This window comes from Mytilus trossulus, chromosome 4 (assembly GCF_036588685.1).
Source record: "Mytilus trossulus isolate FHL-02 chromosome 4, PNRI_Mtr1.1.1.hap1, whole genome shotgun sequence".
Classification (NCBI taxonomy): Eukaryota; Metazoa; Mollusca; class Bivalvia; order Mytilida; family Mytilidae; genus Mytilus; species Mytilus trossulus.
Window position 1 is genome coordinate 93,394,552 of NC_086376.1, and position 17,158 is coordinate 93,411,709.

Genomic DNA, 17,158 nt, shown 5'->3' on the forward strand with positions numbered 1-17,158 from the left:
CTTAATGTAGGCCAATTTGAAAACGGGACCAAAAATGAAGAATCTACATACACAGTTAGATTTGGCATATCAAAGAACCCCATTTATTCAATTTTTGATGAAATCAAATAAAGTTTAATTTTGGACCCAGATTTGGACCAACTTGAAAACTGGGCCAAAAATCAAGAATCTAAGTACATTTTTAGATTCAACATATCAAAGACCCCAACCGATTCATTTTTTGTCAAAATCAAACTAAGTTTAATTTTGGACCCTTTGGACCTTAATGTAGACCAATTTGAAAACATGACCGAAAGTTAAGAATCTACATACACAGTTAGATTCGGCATATCAAAGAACCCCAATTATTCAATTTTGATGAAATCAAACAAAGTTTAATTTTGGACCCTTTGGGCCCCTTTTTCCTAAACTGTTGGGACCAAAACTCCCAAAATCAATACCAACCTTCCTTTTATGGTCATAAACCTTGTGTTTAAATTTCATAGATTTCTATTTACTTATACTAACGTTATGGTGTGAAAACCAAGAAAAATGCTTATTTGGGTCCCTTTTTGGCCCCTTATTCCTAAACTGTTGGGACCGACACTCCCAAAATCAATACCAATCTTCCTTTTGTGGTCATAAACATTGTGTTTAAATTTCATTGATTTCTATTTACTTAAACTAAAGTTATTGTGCAAAAACCAAGAATAATGCTTATTTCGGCCCTTTTTTGGCCCCTAATTCCAAAACTGTTGAAACCAAAACTCCCAAAATCAATCCCAACCTTTCTTTTGTGGTCATAAACCTTGTGTCAAAATTTCATAGATTTCTATTTACTTAAACTAAAGTTATAGTGCGAAAACCAAAAAAATGCTTATTTGGGCCCTTTTTGGCCCCTAATTCCTAAAATGTTGGGACCAAAACTCCCAAAATCAATACCAACCTTCATTTTGTGGTCATAAACCTTGTGTTTAAATTTCAAAGATTTCTATTCACTTTTACTAAAGTTAGAGTGCGAAAACTAAAAGTATTCGGACGACGACGACGACGACGACGACGACGACGACGACGACGACGACGACGACGACGCCAACGTGATAGCAATATACGACGAAAATTTTTTCAAAATTTGCGGTCGTATAAAAAGGTGATTTTTGTTTTAGCTACAGTAATGAAAATGAAATTATTAAAAATATCAAGCAGTGCAAAGATTAATGTACATATTACAAATAAATGTTTTCATATCTTGAAAACCATGAAAACACATGTATACTAATCTAACAAATGTATAGTTTATAATTTTATAACAATTGGTATACCAAAGATAATAAATAATAATGATACATAAATAGGTTCCTACTCACGTAAGTTAGGTACAATACCAGTAATTAATCCCTTAATAAACTGACCAACTTAATTACATGTTACTAATTGAAGTACAAATTTATGATGTAACTACATTGTAGCTTGTTATCAAAATACTGATAAAAATTTGGCATGCACCAATACTATCAAGGAAGTGGGCTGATATCATCCTACATCTCTAACGAACAAATGGCAGAAAAACTAAAAAATCTCTAACGAACAAATGGCAGAAAAACTGCAAAACAAAAATCAACTTACAACACGGATATATTACTATGCATTTAATTCCAGATTAAAATTGTGCACTGTTAGTGTAAAGTTCTTTTCAAGTTATAATTTTTATAAAAGGGTACCCATTTAATCTGGTATATCAGTGGTCTTTAAACCAGTGGATTAAACTTAGTACCAATGAAAGAATTTTGTCACCTCCTTCTAAAAGGTGTCATTCATAACATTCGCTAAAGCTTACTGGATCTTAAACCCTTTCTCTAATAAGGGATTAATGGCTATTATACATCAGCACAAAAGATCACTGCCATGTTTGAGAATCACAGTGTGTAGAATGCTATTATATTTAATCTGCTAATTTACACAACAGTGATAACCCTGCAAACTTTGTGTTTTGACCAGCAGGAGAAAAAAGGTTCTGATCGATTGTACAGAAAACAGATGGCCAATGGAAATCCATTTTGTATAGTCACTGTCAATCTTCTTAGAATAAAAATTACAAAAAAGCTGACAGACGATTTCTTAATGAAAACTTGCTATCCTTATTCACAATATTTTTATGTTAAAGCTGAATTTTGAATATCTAAAACAACTATCCTTTCTTATTGAAATCACAAAACATCTGACAAATTGTAGCAAAAATGTAAACAGCTGCACTGCATAATATAAAATCATAACAATACAACAACAAGATAAGAACAAGATGAGAACAGACATACAGTATAGGTTTTTTGGTGTATTATATAATCTTAATCAATTTAAAAGCTATTCATAATTTTTGATTTAGTGTGTCAAATTTTTGACTTGATCACAGTTTTACGGGTGTAATTTCACTAAAAAAATGAAGAAATCAAAATAAGTCATTAACAGCTTCAGCTGTACAAGAAATAAAAATATTATTAAAATTTAATACCCAACCCTGTTAATTAATTGTTTGGCATTCCCTGCTTTTCTGCGAAATACAATTAATTGAAAAAAATAATTAATTGATAATACATTTATCGAATATTTGTAAAAAACTTTGTGATGTTTACAATCATAAGGGTATATCAAAACAATTGTACAATTCATCAATTATTTATATATATGTGTGTATGTATGTTAAAAATACCCTATTACATGTGTGGCAAACTATAACATAAGGCTATCAAATATCAACATCTAATTAATACTCTCATAATGTGTGACGTAAAACATACAGACAATATAATTATCAACCTATTACACAAGATTTAACAAACATGCACAGAATTATTATAGATTATATGTAAATGAGACAAAATAAAAACAATGCTCTACTCACTCCTAAATAATCAATACACTTGAATAATGGATATATCTCCAAACACTCGAAATCCTTTTTTACATGGATGAAATAAAACTCCTATGTGACACAAGTTGATTTTGTTTGTTTACAATGTAGTAGAGGCTTTACATCACTTTGAGATTTCACATTTACACTACACACATCTATACACGTCTGCCTGCAGGGATACTGGGATGATTGATGTAAAGGGAAGTAATAAGTACAGTACAATCACCATTATCCCTACATGGAGTGTTAAAAACATTTTGTATTGACTATTGAGTACAAATTTATTGATTTTTCTGTAATAAATTTAAAATGTTAAAATTCAAATTAAATAAATATCAATAACAGAACAGTTCAGATTCTATTTTTCTTTAAAAAAAGTCTTAGTTTACATATGGAGACAATGGGCCTTGAAACATTAGCACACAGTGACACTGAAAATATTGTATACATTTTAAATCTAACTTTAGGACAGTAATAAAATTCTATTCCTTTTGTGTACATCTAGTAATAAATTTAGAATACTTGTTACATAATTTTCTTGAATGTTTAAAAAGTGTACTTAAAATGTGGACTGCAAAGAATACCCTAAAATGAACTGTCACAAAAAAATAATATTTACATTAATATGGAAGCAGAGTAACAGGTGACCTTATTTGTATAGTTTGATTTCAGGATTCCCAACCCAGGACAAACTTCCAACTATATGTCCCCATTCAAATGCATTGATCGGCCCAAAAAAAAGGGGGGTTCCAACCCAACCCCCAACCCCCTGGATCTGTCAATGTATATATTGATAACACATTGATTGATTGATTGTTGGTTGCTTTACACCCCATTATTGATAAAACAAGGGAACTTTTGAACCTAAAACAAAAATCTGATGTAAAGCAGACATATGGACTTCAGCACCTATTAGTTTAAGGCCTATTAGTGGATTGCAAAAAGGAACTGTAATTTTTCTCTGAAAACGGTTGAAATAATAACGGAAACCACACTATTTGATTAACCCTCTTCCCTATCATTATCAGCAGCCATAGCTTTAGTTGAAGAAGAGACAATTTGATTTGGAGTTATTTCGAATTTTCCGAGTAAGGCTCCGCTGAAGAATTTCATGTGGAAATTGGACTTGAATGTAGCTAAGCAACTGATTGTATTAAAAAAGATCCTTTCATCTTTTAGCAAAGGATTATATCACTAAAATGGAATAAGTAAAGCCTGATCCACTTTTATTATCTCATTCTAACATTCTGCTTAGAAAAAAACCCAAAAAAAAATGGCTGATAAAAAAACAAGATTACTGTTTCTACAATAAAACATATCTTTTTAAAATTCAAATAATCCTCAATAGGTATTTTTAGCATCATCAAATAAAAGAATAATAAAATATAATCTATGTCTGGTTTAACAAACAATCTGATATATAAGCTGTTAACTCCTTTATTCTTTGCCTCACTGATAAAAGGTTACAGTTCTGAAGGTAGGGGAGTGAGATAACACTCTTCCTGGAGTAATCAAATCAAAACAAAAATACAACTGCATTTCAAATAAATTTCATCTTATTGGCTAAAATATGCTCTTAAATCTATGCTGATGTTTTGATTGCTTTATAAATTGTTAATTTTATTGCCATATAATAATATGCATTTGTGCAGCAAGAATATAATGGTTCTAATCATTATCAGGTATCTTTATTATAAACCTAAGTGGTAATAAACATGTCAACCTTTCAAATTTATAAAGTCAAATAGCAAATGGTTAAATATAATGGAAAATGATAAAGCAAAATATAAATTTAATGTTTTTTGTGTAATAATTAAATCAAATTTGAAGAGAAAATAAAATCCTAAATATATGTAAGGCAAAAAAAATATTTTTGGACATATGTTTAAAATTGAAAACAAAGTGGGAGATCCAACCAACCTCCCTTTTTTCATATAGTAACACTATGTTTACAAGTCTGTGTAATATGACCTCTTGTCATAGGTTTTATACCCCACAAACCACTGTTCTGAAGCCTTACATTTCCTACTCACAGTTTCTATGTTTATCATGTATCTCTCATCCAAAAAAAACACAATAGTCCTTCTTCATGTATGTAGATAAAATATAACAATACACTAAGGGAAGTGACTTGCCTTATATCAATATCCTAAAAATTGTTATGAATTGATAGGTTTATAGATATATCAATACTTAGAAATCACACCTTTATATCAAATAAAACATGTTTACAATTACGTAACCCTTCATACAAATAATTTTTCAATAAAATATCTTTTCAATAATCAATACAATTACAATGCTAAGAATGGTTTCTCAGTGCAGAGAATAAGATATAATGCACAGTAAAACATATTAAATGATAGATCATAGATACCAAAGACTTTTAAAAAATATCACATTTCTTGTTTGGAATAAGACAGTTGTTTTCCGTGTAGTTCGGTCACCTTTTAAACTTATTTTTCACAGCATCTATACAATGAGTACTGAGCATGGAAAAATGAAAATGAGGTTATGGTCAGAAGCAGAATCTTGAACATGTAAATCCTTGCTATTATTTCTCAGACCAAATTTACCTATTACAAATTAATCAAACTTGTAATGTTAATCAATGTACTATCAAACGAGGTTAGTTAACCCTATCAGAAATGCATGTTCACCTTTGACTGATTCTATAGACCAATTGCATATCTTCAATATACATGTGTATCTTTTAATATGGTAATGTTTGTAAGTACTTATTATGTTTTGAAAGGTTTTTTGGCTTTTACATTCTACCTGTACTTACATTAATATATTCTATATATGTTCTACTGGTAATCAAAGGTTCTTTCTTCTTTCCTGAAAATAAATACAAAATATACATTACAATTAACATGCATGTTTTGTACAAAGCAAAAGTTTAATCTACAGAAAATTGGTACTCTAAAACTTTTTATAAATATCTTGGAGGAATGTTGGCCCTTTTACATATACAATGTAATTTATATTTCCAAGGGGCATAACTCTTTTAAAACAAAGTTGATTGGCACTGATTTTTTAACTCATCTGAGACATTGCTTATATAAACCTTTGTAATGGAATTGATATAAATCTGGCTATAATTGTACACTGAGAGATTACAAGACTAGACAGATAGATGCTAGGTATTTCTGTCCCCTGTGACACGTTGCTTGGGGGATTAAAAATATGCTCCAAAACAATTCGTAGACCTAACCAATTTGGATCCTTGTGTGGAATGTCAAACTATACAAATTGGTTGTCTCCTCTTTAAATTAGAGAAAATATGGGAGTTATTCTAATAGGGCCAACAAGGCAGCTGATTTGATAACTTGATATAATATTGGAGGAAAAAAAATTAAATTTACCAAATATTTCAAGCAAAAATTTGACATTAAAATGTCAACGACCATTATCTATTTAAACCAGAATCTGATTATGAAGTTTTATCCATGTGTGTTACGTAATACAACAGTTATATGTCCTGCAGCTAAAACAGTGGTGAAGAATGGTTCTCTGGTGTATTCTGTACATAATGACCATTAACTGGACATTGATGACCATTACAAAGAGACATTTATTTATCTCAAGTATCAATTAATTTTCAATTGGTGTCACCGTAATTAATTTCAAAGGTATGAAACATGTGACATGATTAGCCGAGGTCACCCATATAATGACAGGTTTCATTACAAATGCAGATACATGCCTAACACATGGAGTTAATGAGCCTGTCACGTGCATGTGGTTGTTTACATCTAACAACACTGGACAATAAAGCATGTAATTTATTCGATTGTCAAAGGTTAATTTTCTCTTCAATAGCACACTTCCTTTGACAAAATAGAATACATCTCCAGAGATGTTCTTTTGGCTGTAGCTATTTTCCAATTATTTCTCCTACTAGCTGTATAAATGAAATTGGCATAGGATTCATTGAAGATTATTGATTTTGTTCATAAAGTAACTATCCCACATGTCTTTAAGTGATGGCTTGAAACACAATTAGATTTCCTTGAACAAGGGTATTAGTAATTCTTTGTGAGCAAATATTTTAAGATAGAAATTAGAAAATTATCTTCAGTACAAACATTTATTTGGTTATCTATTTGCTGGGCGAAATATACTTGGTTCTAAATTGTTTCACCTTACATTTAAAATTCCTGCATGCACAACAGTTTTTACAGCAGTTATATGCCAATTCAATTTGTGAATTAAGGAGAATTTAAATTCATAGATGTGGTATGATTGCAAATGAGACAACTTTCCTCCGCAATCCGAAGGAAATGGATGTTAGCAACTATATCATAAATCTTTTGGACTCTGGAAATGTTATTTTACTCAAAGGCTCCATAAACATTAGAAGATGTAGTATGCTTGCCAAGAAGACAACTAAGTACCAGCATAGATGTATGAGTAGTACATATATGGTACCAGATTACAAAAGACCTGAATATAAGCAACTATAGGTTTCAGTAAGACATGGTTTGCAAGCTTTGCAAATTCTCATTTAGATTTATAATACCATATATATAAGAACCAGTATTGTATTTCTATCTACACAGATGAGTTCAAATATTTTTGACAAATTGTAATTGTAAGTTGCAATTTAATGAAAAGTGCTGCAGCTTCCTCAGAAAACTCTTTTTTTGATCTTTTAACCATTCAAATGTCATCACTTGAATCAAATATAGACATATATATTTATATGGTAAAAGAAAATATGCTTTGATGAGGAAAAAACACTTTAACGATTCACTTGAAATAAGACACATTTGAAACAGTTAAATTCTTCAAAACAAGAGAACAATTTGCAGCGTAATAAGATAATTAAGTATATTATTCCTCAATTTACACAAGTAGGTAATGTCAAGCACAGGATATACATCTGTCCCTCTGTAGAATTAGTATAGGACACTTGTCAAAAGCAGACCAAAATATGGAATAGGAGTCTTTCATGAATATACTTCAGTAGAACCTGAGAAAAAGCCTAAATAATTGTTTTTGTGAATTGAAGCTTTATATATTTAATAAATAGTTTGGAACTTCAATTTAATGTTATGATAAAGATTGAGTTTCTATTTGGGTGCAGATCCACCCATTTTTAAAAGGGAGTTCCTAACACCAGATAAAATGCATTGATTGTAAAAAAAAATACAACCCCAAGAGTGCACATGCACAAATTAGTGTTTTGCCTAATTTACTGACCACTGATTTGAGGTGAAAGTCTTAAAGGTAAAAAAAATCTAACAATTATCACAGACTCAACATTTTCAAAGATCAATAATAAGAAGGTCAGATAAATCCTGTTTGACAGACATGAACACGGTACAATTATTCTATACACCAAATATAGTTAACCTAATGCTTATATTACTTAGAAAACTTACAATAAACAAATAAACTAAACATAACAGACCAATGAACCCATTAAAAATTAGGTCAAGGTTAGATGAAACCTGTCAGACTTACATGTACTCCTTACAATCATTCAATACACCATATATAATTGACCTACTGGTTATAGAGAGTAGGATCGTAATCCTTGGCTAGGGAAGATGCATTAGACCAGGTTTGACTGTACTTTGAAATGTGTGATGTGTTTCACTTCCATAACTTCTGGCCCTCAGCATACCAGATCAATCCCATACATAGTTGTCGTCATGGATATCAAAATTAATATCACCATTTGTAATACCATTTACGCAGTCATAAAGTGTTTTCAGATTCTATGTTACCGTCATTATTACGTGGTCGTAGTAAATACATTTTCAAGATTTTTTGTTTTCAAACGACTTATTTTTAACATAAAGATTAACACAAACAACATGACATTTTGCTAATTGTAAAAAAACATGAGTAATATATTATGTTCAGTTGTATAAAAAAATCTATTGGCACTTTATCTTATTCAAAATAAAATGACAAAAAATTAAATTACAGTAATCATTCAAATTCTGTGACAAGTTGAAATGAAATATTATACAATAAGAATTTCATGAAGTGAAGTCTTGATAATAGTACATTCTGCTTACGCCCATCAAACAGCCTGGCAGTACCTCTTCACAAATGAAATAATTCTATCTACGACCTCTGTTTGATGAAAATGAGAGGGTGACAAAAGCCAAGTGACATTGGGTGATATTTGTGTAAATTGTTGTATTAATTCAATGAAAGGGTGACAAAACTTCAATAAGTGACAAGTATTAATTGACTTTGAGTAGATTATAATTATGAAATTGGAGCCATTTTTGCCTAATGTATTGCAAGTTTTTTGATTAATTAGAGTATATCATATATAATTTATTACTGGTATGACCGATTGGATTATATGTGGGATAAAGTGCTGAAATATCAAAAATATTTTTTGAAAATAAAAAAATTGTATTTGAGTGTTATAATAATTTTAACCACTTTCTTTTCCAGCTTGTAGAAGGACATATTGGTTCTTATGTAAAGATACATAAACTCCTGCTCATATAAATTCCTTTGTTAAAAAATATCTATACTATGTGCTAATTAAGGAACAAATGTTCTATACCCTTTATTTTGTCAGGAACAAATACAACTAGTCTAAAGTCAAAAGTGTTTCACCTTTCGGAAATAGGCCCAAACACTTTTGACCATAGAGTGACGTAGACTGTATATCTAATATTTCTTCCAGTAAAAATCATATTCATAAAAGTGTTTGCATTTGGAAATCAACTAAAACAAGTGCTATGCAAAAAATTTTGATTTCAACTGGAAAGGAGGCTTACATGTAGAAATTTGGCTACTTATCATTGTAGAGATGAATTAAAGATTGATTTTGATGATATGACCACTGGGTCCAGATGAACAAGAAAAAGAGTATGGTTTGGTTAAAAATAATGTCCCTTCTGAAAGTTTTTTTTCAAAAACTTAAGTTTGGTAAAACTTTGATTCCCATGTTTGATAATCACCTATCTAATAGTCTCTGACAAGTATCCATTAAGTCTGACCGAATGACATTGATGTCAGAGCACAATGAACTGGCTTTAAGCCACAAGATTTATTTATTTATCAACAGTCCCATTCCTCAGCTTCTAGGTACAAACTAAAATTGACTTTTTGTTTTCATTTCTAATGGCTATTTACGTTACCATATACTTGTAACTGATCTGTTATTTATAATCTTGGTCAAATAAGCTACTACACACCCTCCCCAAGTAATTGCTAAACAATTATCACGATTTCATAACAAGTTAGATACCCCAGGTCAGATAAGATTAACATATTTTTAAATAAGTAGAATCTAATTCCATTGATAAGATTGTTTTGAACACAATTATATACTTTTTAGCACAACAACCTTCTGATATAAGAAAGTGTTTTAATTTAACTCACCAATATCACCTCTAATGCAAACATTGGCTCATAGAAATATAAATTATCAGTACTTATCAGAATGTGAAATATTTATTAGAAAGAAAAGAAATCCAAAAACATCCTTCAAAAGTTACTTCCCTTTACAAATTTTTTACAAAGGTTGTTAGATAGACAATATATTTTCTTCAGATTTCTAGGCAAACACAAATGTAATATAGAAAGTTTCTGATGTGAAAGTCTTCAAAGGGAGACATGTGTATCCCTTGTAAAAAAATCAAGTCTGGGAAACATGACTTATATATTAACTGTATTTGGCTTTAATCAAACTTACAGTCTATCTTAGGTTCAGGAGAGGATTAAACACTTACCAAGTTGTTTAACGCTGCCACATTCAGTATATGTCTCCCTCAAGCCAGCAGTCTTATTCAATGGTTGCTTTGTGTTGATGTCTATTATATATATATGTTACATAAAGCAAGTTTTCTTATTTTATAATTTGTCAAGTCTTGATTTTAAAGCACTTCTGTTCAGTATGCTCTGAGAAAAGCTTCACGTAAAGATATGTTGCAAAAAGGGACAGACTGTAGATAGTCAGACTAGGGGATTGAAATATTACCGACTCCTAGAATTGGAGTATATCATACTGTAGTTCAAAACAGGATTCATTGTATTTACAACAACTTAAATAGTAACAATTTGTTTTCAGAAATAACATGCTGATTGATTTCAAAAGAAAATTCCACAAATATTTAAAACATTTAAAATTTATCGGAAACATTTGCTTACCTTGGCATTTACATGGACAAATTACCAGATAACATTTCTCAACTTAAATCAGACATTTTCTTGTGAAAATCAACCAATCAATATAAGACAAAGTATTGTTTCTATTCATGTTTACTTTGTTTATTTACAAGATAAATGTTGAAAATTGAATGTCGGGGAGATTAAGTAAACAGATATCATGTAGATGTTTGCCATCAACAACTTTATTGCACAGCGAGTGGAGGATTTTACAAGATGCCAAAAGTCTTATCTAAAAAGATGTTTTTAATAAACTAATATCTGACCAGATATTTTTTTGGCCACAGCAGTATGTCATGTTTTAGCTCTACGATATGTTTTGTTATTGTCAAGGTCGAATGACATCTGTCAGTTCTATATGTCTTCATATTTTCAAAATTCAAGACTTTTTAAAGATGCAAAATGATTGGTCAAATGACAAAAAAAAAAAATTCTAAGAATATAAATATCAGATTTCTTACTTCAAAATTACCTCACCTCACCTATCCTCTTCATGCTGGTCGCCATTTAAGGCCCTGATTCTTTTTTAAATTCTTCAAAATGACCACCAAATAATAACTTATTTGTCCTCATCAAAAACTGTCTATTTTAATGTGTCAATGGCATTTTCAAATTCTATGCCTATGACCTAAAAAAAAATTCAAAACATAAGTAAAAAGCAATGGTTGCCACAAACTAGTTGTCAGTAACTATCCAGCATATGTTCAAATAAATTATATATATGTAGGCTGAATGTATGAGTTGGTCCAGTCAACAGATTCTTAAGAAATCTTGTTTAAACAACAAACACATATTTCACGGTACTCCTTAAAACAGGTGTTCCTTACTTTTATTCAAAAGTATTATTTTCTTATACTTTTAGCATTTTTCATTCTACCAAATGTCTAAGAGTTAAAGAAAAACCAACAGTTAAACTGAAAGATATTAACCCTGTTAAAAAACTATTCTGAAGTCAATCTCTAAACAAACATTACGAGACACAAAACTGACTTTGTGCAGAGATTTGTCTTTTGTAAGATTTCCATTGACAAATGATGGGCTTATTATATAACCATTTATTATCAATCCTATATAAACCATTTCAAACATCTTTTCTTTGATTCACAGAAACAGTTTTTATTGCAATAACTCCCTTAAATGTGACAGTTGTCATCCTATCAAATAATAAATATATTTTAAGATTCCATACAAGAAAGCTCTGGCTGTTGTAAATAATTATATATTATTGAAGTTATCCCAGTTCAATTTTCATTCATATAATGTGATTAACCAAATGATGATCATTCATCTACAAAGAAGAGTCTTTTCTTAAAAATATACATATTGAAGGCTGTAGTGTGACCTATAGTTGTTGACTTCTGTGTTATTTAAGCTCAGGTGCACAGATTTCTTAATGCCACATCTTCATATTTTTATATTCAATATGAATGCACCCGCCGATGCAGGTATAAAATTAACGCAAACTCACATAATTTTATCAGGAAAACACAAATCATTTCTAGTAATAATATTAGATCACCATAATGTGGGAAAAATGACAATAACCAGTAAAATCAACTAACAAAAAAAGGCCTAAACATTTGCATACCGGTAATCAAAATCAGCAAAAACCTTCTATTTTGAGGAATTTAAATTTAGTTCATCTTTATATTTACATTGAATGAATTAAAAATTTCAGTAATGCACTTCAAATATAGATATATCACTGACTGATACATGAACATATGTATTCAGCAATATTAACAAATCAAGATATCATATGATCTGTCAAGATTTTAGACATGAATGAAAATACAAAATTTAGAATAAATTCATTTGTCATTTAATATACTAATTCAGAACTTCATAATAACAGTATTAACACTTAAAACATATTTAATATCATTTCCTATTATGGTGAAAAAGTGGAAAAATTAACCTATAATTAAGGCCATAAGTTTTCACAATAACTTAATAAAAGTATACAATAAAATAAATATTAAAATTTCTGAATAAATGTTTGTCTACCTTTTGGCATTATTTGACCAACAGAAATAAAAGCAGTCATACAATGCCATAATATAATAGTCCTAATTGTATTTGACAAACTACCACCTAAAATATCATTTAATGTAAATATGAAGTAACATAAACGTTAAAACCAATTAAAATGTCTATCCTTAATTGACCTTAAGGGGGTTTTGTATCTTTCATTTTAATTTGACCTCATTTTCGATTTATTAGGGATAAATAAATATTGACGTACAGCTATAACAATGAGTAAAGAGAAAGAAGATTGTTGTAATCTTCACAAATATTTGAAGATTTTGGCGAGTATGTTAACCAAAGGAAAGGTGTATATATACCAAGGTAATAATCCAGTCTTAAAAGATTCACTTCTTAATACGTTTCTTTGTACATACAATTTAAAGGAAATCGTTCTTAAAATATTTGTATAATAAAATCAAATGGAGAATTGTTGCTAATCTGAAGTGGTTTTAAATGTTTTTTATGTTAGTTTTTTTTATATAAGATAGACTGTTTATTGGCACTGATTAGAATAATGAACTTGTACCTGATGTATAAACCTTATTAGATGTTCAGAAATATCAGTGCTATAAGGACTCTCAAATCTTAAAGGTTTTCTTTATTCTTGTGTAGATGGGTTTTTATCACATTCTTTCATATTTAAATTGTTTTACATGTCAATTCAGGGTCTTTTTATAGCTATTTAATTTTCTAAAAATTCAGTGAAGTTTTTGACAAAATTATTGATGTCATTACCTTTATCAAGCAAAAAAAACAACAACAAAAACTAAAAACTATCTACCCCACTGTCAATAACTTCCTATCTAGAAATACTACTAATAACAAGTATCTTTGTTTTAAATTTACTCTGACCATATTTCAAATTGTTTTATCAAACCAAACTGTTCAAACGGTCAGAAATGTGAACAAACTACTATTAATAAAAACCCATATGGAGTGGAGAGCAACACTTACAGTAAATTCACAGTAACATGGACTCAGACTTGCAATGCATTGGTTACTGTTAATATGCAGGTCTTTCTTAATTACACTTACCTGTCAGAAGTATTGTTTAAAATATTCAATGCACAAAGAATAGGATCTACCAGTTTCCAAAATCTGACTTGCTTTAACAAGTTTCACAAACGTTTCCAGTAACAGTTGCAAAACACTATAGCTGTCATTGAAAGTTAAAAGTAGCCTTTTTAAAAACACAAAAATAATGGGCTGATCAAATTATTAGCTGTTGGCATCTTGGCAGTCATATGAATCACTGAAGATTGAGTCTCTTTGATCTGCTACGTAAGTATTCAACGATTTTCATCTCAGTCACTTGTATATATAACTTTACAATACTGATAACTTTTTCAAATACCATTGTCCTAAGGTGTGGCCTCCATGTGCCAAATCAAAAGCTTATGTCAAAGAAAAAAATATTGTTTTAGATATCTTTTTTTGATAATAGAACTTAGTGCCAAATATCATAAGCCAGTGTTAAAAGATTTAAAAGTTATGGCCTGACAAGGTTTTGTGAGTAACAGAAGAAGTACATTAGAAGAAGCACTATTGCATAAAACATCATGACTCCCATAATTCTGATCCACGCACATCAACTTTGATTATTGCCCGATTCATCATTGCTATTGCTGTAGAATGGCCAAAAATAAGAGAACAGTCAAAGCAATCTCATCAAAATATGCCTACAGCTATATAAATGCTAGTAAGATATATCTTGCTTTTATCTTGGTCTAGGATTGAGACCACAACCTCAAATTTGTCTATGTTGTTCATTATTTTAATGTCCGTAAGTAGGAATTACAAAAGTGGAACTTGTTATAGACAACATCAAGTCATCATACATTACTCCATTGCAATGTGAGAAGGATATGATTTAGTCTGTTTAAACTTTGCTGTTTTGACAATTGTCTATCTTCAACTATTTTTACTTTTATTACACTAAAATTACCGTAAAATATTGTATCAATGTCATAAAATAAATTTTAAACAAGACTCACTATTACCATGATTACAATCATATTGAAACTAAGATATTTAATATGTGCAAACAGTTCAAGCAGAAAACTATTTCATAATTAATATCATTTCATAAATCTATAATTACATTCCATGACAAAAACAGTGAGTTATTCAAGTTCAAATTAGAGTTTTTCTGTAAATTTTTAAATAACATACTTCTAATTTTACTTTTATTTTTTGCCTGAATTGCATGTCCTGTTAAAAGTGAAATCGTGAGCTGATATCACCTAATAATGAAAGTTGGATCAAATCATCATTTTGAAGGGGATTTATTTCGTCTATCATATAACAAATTTGACGTGGGACCAAAATGAAGAGCAATGTTTATTCATTAATTTGACTGGTTACTTCACCTCAGTTAAAATATCTGACCTCACAAAAATCTCCCCAAACAACAGACCCTATCTGATAAATTTAAAGAAGTTACAATTTTTTGTTGCCAATTACTGTATTGAAACAAAAGAGAAATTTAGACCAGATAAATCCTATAAGGCTGTCACTTTGAAAACAAGAGGGGTTAAAGCAGGAATATACAGGCTAAAGTTCAAGTAGAAAGTTGAGAGGCTTTTCTTTAAACACCTGCATTAATGCTGCAATCATGGTCCAATTCTTCAAAGAATATTATTTCCCTGCTACAAATCCATAAGAAGATCCCCCTATTTAATTTGATCTCCTAATGGATTTCAAACTGTTTTGGGATTTTATAACCCACATATTCAAGTAATCTGGGTTTAACAATCAGTTTGAAAGAATAACATTGTCATCTGTTTCAGTCAAAGTTCACAAAGTAAGGGCAAAAACTCATATTTAGGTTAAAAACATAAGATATCAAAGAAAATATCTTAAATTTAAGTAAACTTGGTCATTACTTAATGGTAGTTAGATTCATCAACCTAAAGCTTATACTGTTAAAATCTGAAGAGATAAAAATAAAATGTCTAATTTCTAATATCACCAAACAAGGTATCACAGAATATTAATCTTGTTAGATGTTTACTGAAAGCTTGAAAGCATTGTCAGATTTATAATAATATTTTCCTGGAAATATATGCTTCTTTTCTTTCACAAATATATTCTTTGATAGTTTAGTACAATATTTTGAGAAAAAATTGTGGCAATTCTATGAGCACATCTATTCTTTAAAAAAATATCATGTATCAGTTCCGGAAAATAAAACCAAACAAGTGTGTTCTGGTAAAATTTTATATCATTTTTTTCTTTTCAACCAATTAACAAACTTGTTACTTCAATGTCCAGTTAGGTTAGCCAATTACATAGAGTTGTTACAATAATCCTCAAATTTCCACTTGTTCTGTAAAATCACTAGGATAACAATGCATTCTCAATTTACACCTCACAATAATGTGACTATTAACAAACTAGTACTATTTCTACAGATTGGTCTATGTCCATTAAACTTACTGGCCATTGGTCTTTTTCCATAATACTTACTGACCAAACGTCTATAGTATGTGTGAAATCAATTATAGGCATTGAAACTTATTTATTGCAAAAACACTTTAATTAGTGGGCATAAATTTTGGTTTTCGTTCAGGAATATAATCGTTTGATTTCAAATTTTGTTTTAACTTTACTAATACAGTCTGAAATATATTAGAGAAAGAAGTCATAGCTTTCTTTAGTCGGCATCCCCGTGCTGTCAATTTGATGAAACTGGTTTTTGTTGCTTAGTAAAATGCATGTACTGCAGATCCATTTATTTTTAGTGGGTACTAATTTTCGTGGATGAGAGAAAACTTGAGAGTTTGTGGAGATTTAATTTTGTGGTTTTGCCAAAGTTGTAATACAAGCCTCTAGAAAATTTGTTTTACATTGAACAATTAATTTTGTGGTTCAACTTGTACCCAAGAAATCCATGAAAATTGGTATCCAACGAATAATAATGAATCCACAGTAGTAGTAATGCAAAACTGCTTCCGTACATTTGAAAATAATGTTCTTATAGTGTACCTGTTTTTCTACAGACTGCAATCTTATGAATGTTAGAAATACAACTTTGAAAGCCATATTTATACCATACAAGAAAAAGGAATATATTAATTTCATGCTTAT

The 17,158-nt window shown here is 29.9% G+C and overlaps 1 protein-coding gene across 7 annotated transcripts in view; it reads right to left on the reverse strand.

The window, feature by feature from the left end:
• LOC134716349 (semaphorin-2A-like) overlaps positions 1-17,158 on the reverse strand; it is an 83,824-nt gene that overhangs the window by 57,714 nt on the left and 8,952 nt on the right. For 3 of the 7 annotated variants that reach the window (XM_063579290.1, XM_063579291.1, XM_063579289.1), the window contains exon 4: positions 5,679-5,731. The gene's annotated coding sequence lies outside the window, so the exon portion shown is untranslated. Of the gene's footprint in view, positions 1-1,346; positions 1,366-1,605; positions 1,718-2,878; positions 3,138-5,678; positions 5,732-17,158 lie in introns of those variants that run through there. The other 4 variants (XM_063579288.1, XM_063579292.1, XM_063579294.1 and 1 more) reach the window with 4 other exon arrangements.